The sequence below is a fragment of the Juglans regia genome, chromosome 10 (assembly GCF_001411555.2).
Source record: "Juglans regia cultivar Chandler chromosome 10, Walnut 2.0, whole genome shotgun sequence".
Lineage (NCBI taxonomy): Eukaryota > Viridiplantae > Streptophyta > Magnoliopsida > Fagales > Juglandaceae > Juglans > Juglans regia.
In genome coordinates, this window is record NC_049910.1 from 4,638,168 (window position 1) to 4,651,026 (window position 12,859).

Below are 12,859 nucleotides of genomic sequence, written 5' to 3' on the forward strand. Positions count from 1 at the left end.
CATAAAATAAATTTACAGATTCTATTGTACAGTAAGAAATGAGAGGCCATGAGAGACTGTAAATAAGCTTATTATAGTAGAATCTTTCCTCCCCAAACTCCCGTGGATGTAAACCTAGTGTTGAACCACATAAAATCTATGTGTTCATTTATTTATTTTCTGCATGGTTAATCGTCAAGGATGTACGAACTGGCATCGTATAGCCGCATCAGACCATTGTCAGAAGCTCCATACAACACCGATCGAGGCTTAGCTCTGAAGACCTGAGTTGCCTGCGTCTGGCTCAAGAGCGTGCGAAATACAACATTAACAAATATAATACTAGAAAAAACTTAAAATAAAGAATGAATATTAATGCCCAAATTAATTGTTCACGATTTGGTTTTCAGGTTCTAAAACTAGCTTTGTATCCAATTATATAGGGTGGCTTAGAGTATCCTCATTGGCTTGGCCAAATGAGGAGACTGGCTAAAATTTGTATAATTGATATCAAAAGCATCTCACATTGAATTGGACAAATTTAAAATAATTTAGACTTTTGCTACAGTGATTGACCAAATATAGAGAACTACAATTGATTCATCAAATATTAAAATATTAATTTTTCACTCTAAATAAACATTAAAATATTAATTTTTCACTCTAAGTAAAAATACTATTTGGTTTGTAATTAAAAAATTTAGATAGAATTTTAAATGAGTTTAATCAAATATTTTTTTTATTAACAATAAATGACTTTTGAAAATATGATTTTTTTTAATATTAATTTAATTAGAATATAATTATTATTAACATTTAATTGGTAGAGATACAAAATGTGATAAAAATAAATAAATAAAAAAATTATTAAATTAATAATATTTTATTATTATATAAAAAGTGAATGGATAATTTAATGTGAGAGTTGAATTTAAATTGAATAGGTAAATATAAAAAATGATGATATTGACTAAATTTTAAAAATGAATATGATCAAATCAATAAAAATGCTCTTAAGAATGGAAAATGATGGGCATGTACTGGCTTTCGATGTGTTCCAAAGTTCCGTAATCAGGCCGTCACGTCGAGGTTCACTTGCACATGACCGCATGGCATAGAGTCAGTGCGCAAGAAGTATCCGCAACTTTTTCTATAAGATGAAACATGGGGAATGCCACATGAATCTAAGAAAAATCCCCTGCTGCAATTTTGCGCTGCGTTCACATGCACCATACAACAGGCATATATATATATATATATATATATATATATATATATATATATATATGCTAGCGGTTGGGTAATTTGCCCAGTTAAAAAATAATTTATTTTGTAAAATATAAATATGTTTTGGATTAAAAAAAAGAAAACGTAATCATAAGTAAAATAAGTAGTATATAGAGAATTTTTTTATGAACTTAATTTCTGTACCTAACAAGTGAAAAGAGATGTGGAGAATTTTTGTGATAGTGATAGTACTTCACTGTATAAATCGAAGCAATCCAACCGAAGAAAAAAAAATGAGAAGTGGTAAAATGAAGGGTTGGATTTAAATCTTAAAAATTTTAATGTACCAGCAGCAGCCTCGTCTTTCAAAAAACAACACACGTAGACATCATATCCTTAGATATGATTTGGATCGATGTATTAATAGTAGTGACATGGTTTGTGAATAGTAATATATAAAATTATTTGGATTAAGATGTTTTATTTGATTGTAGAAAATGAGAGAAAAAAAGTTAAAATAAAAATATTATAAAAGTTAAAATATTATTGGAATATAAATTTTTAATGTAGTTTTTGTTTTAAATTTTAAAAATTTATATTTAAGAAAATTGTAATGATTAGATTAACAAATAAAAAAATATTTTATATTTAAATAATATTTTAAAAAATATATAAAAGTTTCTGAAAACCTAAGAATCTATTAATCTCTTCCTCGAACTCAATAATTTTGTTTGAGAAGAGATAGATTGTCAATTCCCTCCTGATCCAATGATGTTGTAAATTTTTTATTTTTTTAAAAATGTTTATGATGATTAAAAAAATACATGAAAAAAAGAAAAGAAAAATAAAAAAATGAAATACATATTCATGACATATTTTCATGTTACTTTTTTATTAGTTGTAGTAGCTCTCTTTAGTTAATTAAGAATATTATCATATTTAAATTATGTTAAAACTCTAATTATTTATATAGTTATACTTTTTTAAAAATATTTAACAAAATTTCATTATTTATTTAATGATGAAATATTAGTATTTTATAAATGGCTTGGTTATTTTGAAATTAGTGGTACTTGTGTAAAATCCTGTATGGCTTAAGATTTTCTAATTGATAAGAGAAAAGCACGTTTGCCACATCTGTCAAATTGAAGAAATAAATAAAGTGTAATTTCAAATATTAAAATAGTCTAATGTATAAGAATAAAATTATTATTTATTTATGTTCATAATTTATTATGAAATTTAAATTATATTAAAAATTCAAATTAATTAGATAGTTTTTTTCTCTTAAAAATGTACAGTAAAATTTCATCATTTATTTAATGATAAAAAATTAGTATTGTATAAATTAAAGTTGATTTTTAGTGTATGATATAATAAACAGTAATAGGATATGCGAAAAAAACATGAGAAGAAAAAAAAAAACAACTTCTTTATTGATCATTTAAAACTTAAAAATCAATATTTTTTTCACTTTTTCTTTCTTCCTCTCTCTCATTCCCTATGCACGATTGCGGTATTACGTCGCACATTGGCATTCACACGAATAAAAAAAAAATCTTTACTGTTTATCGTTCATCATACAGTTGATGAATAGTAATAAGATAAGATAAGATAAGATTTAAAAAAAAAAAAAAAAACCGGCAGATTTAGAGTTACTGTTTACGATGAACAGTAATTAATAGTAACATTATACGCACTTTTAAGTATAGGCAGATATATATATATATTCCCTTTATCTTAACAGTGGCTATAAATTACTGTTCAAGTACTACAGTAATAAACAGTACAAAACCGTGAATGCCTCATTTCTTATTTTGACCCGGCTTGATGATATGCGGAAAGATCCTTACTGTTTAAGTGCTACAGTAATAAACCGTTTGAGAGAGAAAGTGAGAAAAGAAAAGAAATTAATAAAATTACTATAATATTTATTATTATTATATATATAATTGAATAAAATCACTAAAATATTTATCATTATTATGTAAAAAATATATTCTTTAATATAGATCTCAAATATACCAAATTTTTTTAAAAATATTATGCGGAACTTACACACTTTAAAATTATAAAAATAATTTTTTTTGTTAAAATTTAGAGATGTAATTATAAGACTGTAAAAATATATTTTGTTAAAATTAACTTATGAACAAAGCTTAAACTTGTCTGTATAACATAAATTATAACATATTTTGGTTCCAAGTAAACTGTAAGACAATAACTCTTTAAGTTTTTTCTAAGATATTTTAATTGTAATATTGATTAGTTATTTTAGAATATAATTTTTAAGGTGGCTTGACTTGAGTTGTTAAAATCATATATCGTTAAATGTAATGGATCAATATAAAAACAATAATTTTTTATCTTTTTATTTTACTCATATTTTCCTATTTCTTACACCACACACTATACATGATTTTTTATAAATAAAAAATAAAATCACTATAATATTTATCACTATTATATATAAAAATAAAATAAAATCATTAAAATATTTATCACAATTATGTAAAAAGTAGATTCTTTAAAGTGGATCTCAAATATACCAAATTTTTTTAAAGATATTGTGCATATTTTACACACTTTAAAATTATATAAATAATTTCTCTTGTAAAATTTAGAGATATAATTATAAGACTGTAATATTTATCACTATAATAAATAATTTCTCTTATTAAAATTTATATCTAAATAATTTCTCTTATTAAAACACTGATTTAAACTAATTTAAAATTTAAATAAGTAAAATATAAATAACATATCATACGTAAACTTTGGGTTTTAAATCACAACCCTTCATCCTAAATCTTTATATTTAATTTAACGGTAGAAGTTTAAATATTGATTTAAACTAACATAAAATAGATAATTAAAATATAAATATTATATCATACACTTAAAATTAAATTTAATTTATAAAATACTAATTTTTCATCATTAAATAAAAGATAAAATTTTACTGAACATTTTTAATAGAATAATATTATATCATACACTTAAAATCAACTTTAATTTTTAAAATACTAATTTTTCATAATTAAATAAATGATGAAGTTTTACTGAATATTTTTAAGAGAAAAAAACTATTTAATTAATTTAAATTTTTAATATAATTTAAATTTCATAATAATATATTATATGTATATATCCACAAATGCCAAAAAGTGGCTTTTTATTGCACTAGAATCCAATTAACTATTCCAGAGGTTTTTCAGTCAGAACAACATTGTGAATGGAGACAGGACCATCTTCAATCAAGCAATATTAACCATCTAAAAGATAAAGCAATTTTGAATAAATATTTGAATAAAAATAATTATAAAATTAAAATATTATTAGAATGTAATTTTTTTTAAAATTTAAAAAATTTATATTATTGTTTGTGTTTTATTTAGAAGTTTGAAAAATTGTGATGATTAGATAAAAAAATTAAAAATTAAAAAATATTTAAGAAGAAAATTATGAGAAGACATTATGAGTAATATATCATGATTTAGGATGAATAAGATTATTTTATTTTTACCTTTTAACTTAAGATTCGAGAATATCTTAATTACCCTTGCGGAAAAACCCAGGCTAGCATTTGCTAAGTACTTTCTACACTACCAAAAACTCTCAATTTTTTATTTTTATAAACTTATCGTAAAAAAAAAATTTAACTTCAATCAAACTTTCAACACTACCTTTACCACTAGATTGGAGAGTGAGATAATTTGTAAATAGTAAGGAGATAATTTGAATTGAATACTTTTTACGTGTTGAAAAATAAGAGAGATAAAGTTAAAAAAAAAATATTATAAAATTAAAATATTATTTTTGTTTGAGATTTAAAAAGGTTAAATTTTAATTTTTTATCTAAAATTTTAAAAAAATTGTAATGATTAGTTTGTAAAAAGTTGTACTGATTATTTTGAAAATTTTTTATTTAAATTATGTTTAAAAATAAGATAAAATGAAAATTTTGATATAAAATCTACTTTCAAATAGTCCTATGTTGTCTTAGTGGCATGTGGGCTTATTTTGTTGTTTGTAGAAACTGGCCCATGGCCTTTTTGATGTTGTCGTGTTGTTTGTATCTATTCTATAATCGACTAGTATATATACGGAGAGGAGGGTCTGGGGATGGTTATCTAAATTCTTACTAAGAATTCTCTTATAGTCCTGGAGGTTAGGATTTCTCTTCTTGAAATGCCCTCTTATCTTTTTACAATAATTCAATTACAAACAGTTCATCCATTTCTTTACACTTTCTGAATCTACAAGGATTTCTTCTCCATTCATTATTAGATTCATAACACAGGGAAGGGGGCTGAGATGGTGGGAGAAACAGCAAATAAGCTGAGTCACTTTCTTCCGGTGATGGTACTGACGATTATGATATTCTTGCCGCACATGACTCGTTGGGGAGCGACTGCTTCTTCAATCCTGCTTGACAACGGCCCCCGCACTGCCCTGGATTACCTGGGCCACATGGAGGAGCCAGAGCTTCTCTTCGATTCTGAAATAAGTAGGATCCTTACAAACTATCAGGATACTGTCACTAAAGCCACTATGAAAGCTAGTAAGCCGGCAGCTCCCCGTTGTAGCGGAAGTAATCCAAAGTACTGTCTTCCCAAACCAAATCCAAACCGCAAAGATTGTCGTGGTATCTACAGCCGTTGCCATTAAAAATAAATAAATAAAACTTTTCTACTCTTAAATAAATTAGTCCTTGGGTTTGTTTGTTTGATTGTTTTCCTGCAGTTTCTGATCATGCTTTTAAATGTAATAATGAATATCAGTTAATTGCTGCTGTGAAAGCTTGTGCTGCTTCATTTGTTCATTTAAAATAAAGAATGGCGTGCATGGATATTGCATCTGTGTGTAATAATGAATATCAGTTAATTGCTGCTGTGAAAACTTTTTATTATACATTAGTTTAGTATTATATATTATATACATTAATTATTATGAATTTTTAAATTTTAATTCGAACCGTTTAGATAACGGATTGTATCGAACTGTTTAATAATTAATTAAAAAGTTAAAAACAGCTCTATACATTACCATTCATTTTAAACCCGTTGGTAGTGGGCACACTTGGATATTTGGATCCGGAATACTTTCTGAGCAGCAGACTGACAGCAAAATCCGATGTATATTCCTTTAGCGTGATGCTCTTGGAAGTATTATGTGCCCGAAAACCAAGAAATAACGAATTGAAGCAGGAGCAATTGAATTTGGTCGACTACGGGAGCATCGGAGAAATCATAGATCCCTATCTGAAGGGCGGGAAGATAGCTTTAGAATGCTTCAAGGTATACGTGGAGATTGCGGTGACTTGCGTGCAAGAAAAGGGGATCCAACGGCCTACGATGGTAGATGTGATGGTAAAGCTCGAACTTGCACTGGAGCTGCAAGAGAAGGCGTATTCGGAGAGGCCGGAGAAGATGATCAGTCCCGATAGTGAAGCATGTCGGACTCGGGTATAATTACAAAGTACAGTGGTATAATGGAAGATTTGTCCACAAATTCACAAACACCGCCGAATTGATGACGCAAAGCTTCTCCCGGGTTTTGAGGTGAAATAAAAAAATACCCCATTTGATTTGTCACTAAGACATATAGGTGTCTGATAACAAATTTTAAAATCTTTTAATCCTTATGCTATCAGTTTCGATAATTTTAATGGTTACGTCAGTAAATAATGTATTCTCTAAGCTAGTTCTAACTCTCGTCCTATATCCAGTTGATTTTTATTTTTATTTTTTAAATGTATCCTTGAAAACCACAATTCTGCTATATAATAACGTCTGCTTTAATTCTATTAACGAGGTTGTATACAAATATCTCGCGTTTTGAGTAACAAATAAATTAATACTTTCCACAAAAATATTATGTGAATTAAATATGAAGTAATTAATTGATAAATTTTATGTTTTTCGTGGTAAGTTTCGTTATTATTTCCAGTTATATATAATATTAGTTGAGTTAGTTTCTATGTAAGTAATTGATCATATTAAAAATCACTTAAAGAAAACCATATTAATTAGTGTGTATTATAATACTAAAAAAAAATTAAAATAAAGAATGATATTAATGCCCAAATTAATTGTTTACGATTTGGTTTTGGGGTTCTAAAACTAGCTTTGTATCCAATTAATAATTATATAGGGTGGGTGGTTTAAGAATGGAAAATGATGGGCATGTATGGCTTTCGATGTGGCCCCAAAGTTCCGTAATGAGCCAACCGACACTCACATGCAGGGAATCAAGATCTAATTCAGGCCGTCAAGTCAAGCCTTTTACTGTCTGATATTGATCTCACTCACGGGAAAGAGGTCCACTTGCACATCATGACCGCATGGCATAGAGTCAGTGCGCAAGAAGTATCCCCCACCGGAAAAGATCATTGAAAAAATAAGAATGTTATTGTTAGAGACAAACTAACTTTGTCAGTAAATTTGAGCTATTTACAGTACTTTACAAGCAACTTTTCAATAAGATGAAACATGGGCAATGCCATGTGCATCTAAAATAATTCCCCTGCTGTAATTTTGCGCTGCGTTCATATGCACCATACAACAGCCATACATATATATCCACAAATTAATGCAAAAAGTGGCTTTTATTGTCATTTCACAGACGTTGTGATCATAATTATCAAACAATCGATGTCTTTAAAAAGGGAGTAGTACTCTTCTGTAACTCCTCATTCAAAACGCACGAGTCTTGTAGTTTGCCGACAACAAAGCTCCTGATCAAATTAAGGGCTCACAAAGAGGCGTTGAGATGGTGGGAGAAACGGCAAAGAGTACTGGTGGTGCTAGTGGTAATCATCGGATTCTTGCAATTCTTCTGGTGATGATTTTGCTGCACTCGAGCCATTGTGGAGCAAGTGTTGCTGCTGCTGCTGATGCTTCAATATTCCAGGACAACGTCACCTCCCTTAACTACCAAGGCCACATTATTGACATGGACGAACCACAGGTGTGGTTCGATTCTGAAATAAGCAGAATGCTCGCTCCAAATCGTCCAGTCACTACAGGCACTAAAAACAAAAATAAGCCTGCAGTTAACAATTGTAACCGATATCCAGGTTACAGAAGCTGTCTTCCCAGTAAAAACGATGGTAAGTCAAAAGAAAAGTGTAATTATAAAGCCTACAAACGCAGCGGTTGCTAATGATATTGGTAAAAATGTTTTGTATCTACTCTTAAAATAAAGTATTGGGGTGTGTGGGTGTGTTTGTTTAATTTGTTTTCCTTTTTAGCAGCTTTCTGATCATGCGATCAAATGTAATAATAATATTGTATATCAGTTAATTGCTGATGTGAAGGAAGTCTTTTGCTAGTTCTTAATTTGTTCTTAAATCAGTTATTTGGATCTTTGTAAGAATTGATCAGAGCTCTCGCACAAGTTTTGCATCCACCAAACGAAACAAATTAAAATCCTTCAGTGACTAATTTTTTCTTTAATTTGTTTTGAGATTGTCATTAAATGGGTCTTGTTCAATCCAATAATGCACTGTGGATAACTAGTGGGATCGAAAAATGATGGTTACGTGGCTCACTTCACAAAATTGATGGAAACGGAGAGAGAGCGCTTTTTTAATATTGATCAAACATGACATCAGCATGCACCCATTTAAGATAGTAAAATCTTAATCTTATAATTATTTTACACTTTACTTAAAATCGGAAGTTAGTTTTATAATATTAAAATTCTTTTTTATGTCATGATTTTATTAGTTATTTTAAAATGAGTTATAAGTTTTGCTTTTTTTAATTTTTGGTTATAGTAAGTAGTGTTTTCTATATCTTATTTGTCTCAAATCATTTTTAGCATTGTTGTTTTTAAAATCACATATAGGGTGTTGCCAGGTCCATATTTATTAAAACATTTTTTAAAAAGTTTTGAAAATCATAATTTTTTATAAAAGCATATATTTATAAAAAAAATTTCTGAGTCATCATTAAAAAACATAATACTAACATTTTCCAGAATAATAAAAATATATAAAAATGAAAAACTAAAAACAATCCACTATATATTACACTATTTTGTTATTTACACATTACATTATATTGGAAAATACAAAATTACAATATATGAAGTACAAAATCAGTAAGAATGATTTAATCTCAAACCAAACAGCAACTTCAAGTGATTGGACTGAGAGATCCTGCAAAAAAAGAAAAAAAATTCAAGTCAAAAAGTGTTCTTCCATGTATGTGTTTAAAGCTAATTCTTCAACACAGTCAATGATACTCATGTAAAAAAGGCAAGTCCAAAGGAACTATTTTTTTTAGTGGGTTCGACCATAAAAAAGTTCCCAAATTTCTACAACTGTACACTGAACATACCCATGGTTGAGGAAATCATAGATGAGAGTAGACCAAGCACACAAGAAAATGGAAGAGATATAGCAATTGCACTAGTACCCATTTTTCCAATCTGCACACAAATAAATATATCACCAAGGACATTTAACTGTTGTTTGACAGATATGGATGTGGAATGGCTAATCTTACCAGTAGCTGTTCAAGAAAACAAAAGTAGGCAAGCATGCTGATAATGACGAGCACTGGAACCTCCTGCCAAACCCTAAATGAATTTAAACTGATAAAATTTAGTGCATGACCATTTTCATCATAAATCTTATAATAAAACAAGATAAACTAGGATGTAACAAGAGGAACACTTCAACTCAAACACATACATGATATTCTTTCTCGGTAAGTACTATAAATGACTTTCCTCAAAGATACAATACACTTGAGCATTAAGAAAAGTATTTATGGAAATAAAGGGTGGGGGAGGTGTGATAGATGACACCTTCTGATCTTGACCAAATCAGAAAACTTTAGTGGAAAAGAGGCTTGAATTGCTCAAGCATCAATAGGTTTTTAGCCAAAAGTTATACCTTGAGATCAAAAAATCTCAAGTCAGCATGCGTAAGTTTGGTTCTAATGATTGTGGGGAAAAATGAAAAATTCTTTACTTATTGTAAATTTGTAACAAAAATTATGTATATATAATCATGTTTTTTTTCCTGATCTTATCAAAATTTATCTGAAAATCCAATTTTTTTTCCAAACTCTACCCAGAAACACAACTAATTTTTAAAAAATAATCTAGAAAAATCAAATATACCACATCCTAAAAACCATTTCTTCCAAATCATAACAAATCTTCATTATATATATATATGTTTTCGGATATAACAGATCTAAACAAATCATAAACAGATACTCAAACATTCAAACAGATCTAACCCATAAAAATACTACACAAATATTACTCCATTCAAACATCCACATCAAAATAAACCCAAAAACAACAGCGAGAACAAAAACCCAATCGCAGAAATCAAGCCAAGACCAAAAAAAATAGCAGATCTAGCAAAATAATAGCATATAACAGACCCAAATAAATAAATAAAAACTCCACGTTTAAAAACAAACCCAAAAAAAAACCCTAATCATATCCCACATGCTTACAGATCTAAACACTGTAAAAAAAAAAAAAAATCAGATTTGAAAGTGTAAATACGAACCTTCGGTTTGTCAAGAACTAACACAGAGAACATAATTTGGTTTTTGTCAAGTAGAAGACGACGGCCACGAGGAACAAATATTCGATCGGCAGGGGAAGACGACGGAGCCACGACCGATAAGTGAGAAACTCAAAGCAAAGAGAGAAGAGAAGAAGACAACGGAGCCACAAGTGAGAAACAGAAACTCGAAGAGAAGAGAGAGTGAGAGAGAAGGGACGGCGATGAGTCGATGACCTAAGGAAATTGAGAGAGAGAGTGAAAACAGAGCGAAATCGATTGAGAGAGAGAATGAAAACAGTCGATGACCTAGTGTATAGAATCGTATAAATGCAGGTTCCGGATTTCCAATCCGGAACCCGCTTTAAACACCCGCATCCGGACCGTATAGGTCCGGGTTTTATAATCCGGGTATCCGGGTTTCGGACCGGGCCGGAAAAAAATCCGGCCCGGATGAACAGTCTTAATCCTGTTCCTGGTCCACAAACCACTCCCTATTCTAAATTTCACATTCCCAACCCCTCCCCCTGCTCCCACTAGTTTCTCGTTGGTAGGTACACTAAAGTGGGTATGGGTTGTATTGGTCTAGCTTCAAGGTAGCTTATCCCTATTCTGCACTCGCCAAGGCCAAGAAGCCACAGCTCCCATTCTTTCATGGTGCTCGGATGCGATCCCTTCTTCTGTGAATTTATTTATAGGAATATTATCAGTCATCCCATGTTAATAATCTCACAAAACCCACCCATAAATAAATTTAGTGGCCAACTAAATCTAAAAAACAACGTATCCACATTTTTTTTATAACAGTTTTTCCCATTTTCACTCTATATATAAAGAAATGTCATTTCTCTTGTCTTATTTAGAATTCGAGAATCATGGAGTGTAGTCACAACCCACTCATTTTTCAGTACCTAATACAGATATAATAAAACCAGCAATAGCTTAAAAACCTCAATCACTCTCGTCGACAGGAAAAACTCATAAATATGACCCTCGCCTACTCACTTCTCGTGCCTGAATTTATGTCTTCTTCTTTTCCTAGCAACCATAATACCCTTATCTCAATCGCCGTAGTCCCACAAAATTGGGTTTTATATGACCCGCCTTCCATCAACACGCACCGTTTCATGTTCATTTTAAACCCAGCCACGTCAGCTTTCGGTGCGCATTGGTGCACGAAATCGCCTTCAACAAGAGGCAAACGGGGGGTCCCCTCACATTGGTGGTGACATCGTTTTTGGACTGCAGCTAGACAGCTGGTCGGGCATAATCAGAAAAGCCAAAAATCAAGGAAAAATGCTGAATGCAACCGACGGGGGGAATAACAGTGTAACCTTGTCCTACACGGCTTAATGAAACGGTTCGTTTGAGGGCGTATGCTATACCTTGTGAATTGTGGCTTCCTAACTGGGTCTGAGCGGAAGAAGAAGATAAACGAGAAGAAATGAAGTTAAGCGAAATTTGGTGGGAGAGGTTGGCAAAGAAGGACTCTCAGGCTCCAAAGAAAGACGGACTGAGATCAAATTGCAAACAAGAAACAAGATGGGTTTTAAGAAGAGCTTCGAAATGCAGAGAAGAAGGGAAGCTGTTTAGTAGGCCACTCGGAAGTCAAGTCATTGCAGAGAAGAACGCTATCAGGTACCGACCTCCCTCAGCGAAAATGCCGTCACACAAGACCTTCATGATCAAGAAGAAGCTGGCCAAGAAGATGAGGCAGAACCGACCCATTCCTCATTGGATTCGTATGCGTATAACACTATCAGGTACAACGCTAAGCGCAGGCACTGGCACCGCACCAAGCTAGGATTCTAAGCTGGACGAGCCTGGCTTTTCTAGCTTTCGTTTAAGCCCTTTAGTTTATCTCGGTAGGCTTGAGAAATGTTTGGATTTATCAGTTGCAAAACTTTGGAGGAGATTTTGATTGATACTAGGCTGTTAATTCTGTAGTTTATTTGGCGTTCAAAATATTGTGTTCGACTTATTTTTTGCTAAAAAAAAAACATGTAGAAGAACGGTTGGAAAATATCAACAATCTCACTTCACCTTTCTTTGGTTCTTTCAGTACGAGGGAGAGCTACAAGTCCGAGTCCACAAAAATCATTCCTATCCTCAGAT

At 30.7% G+C, this 12,859-nt stretch overlaps 1 pseudogene; it reads left to right on the plus strand.

Moving 5' to 3' along the window:
* Positions 1-12,343: 12,343 nt before the first annotated feature.
* LOC108985221 lies at positions 12,344-12,641 on the plus strand (annotated as a pseudogene).
* Positions 12,642-12,859: the final 218 nt, after the last annotated feature.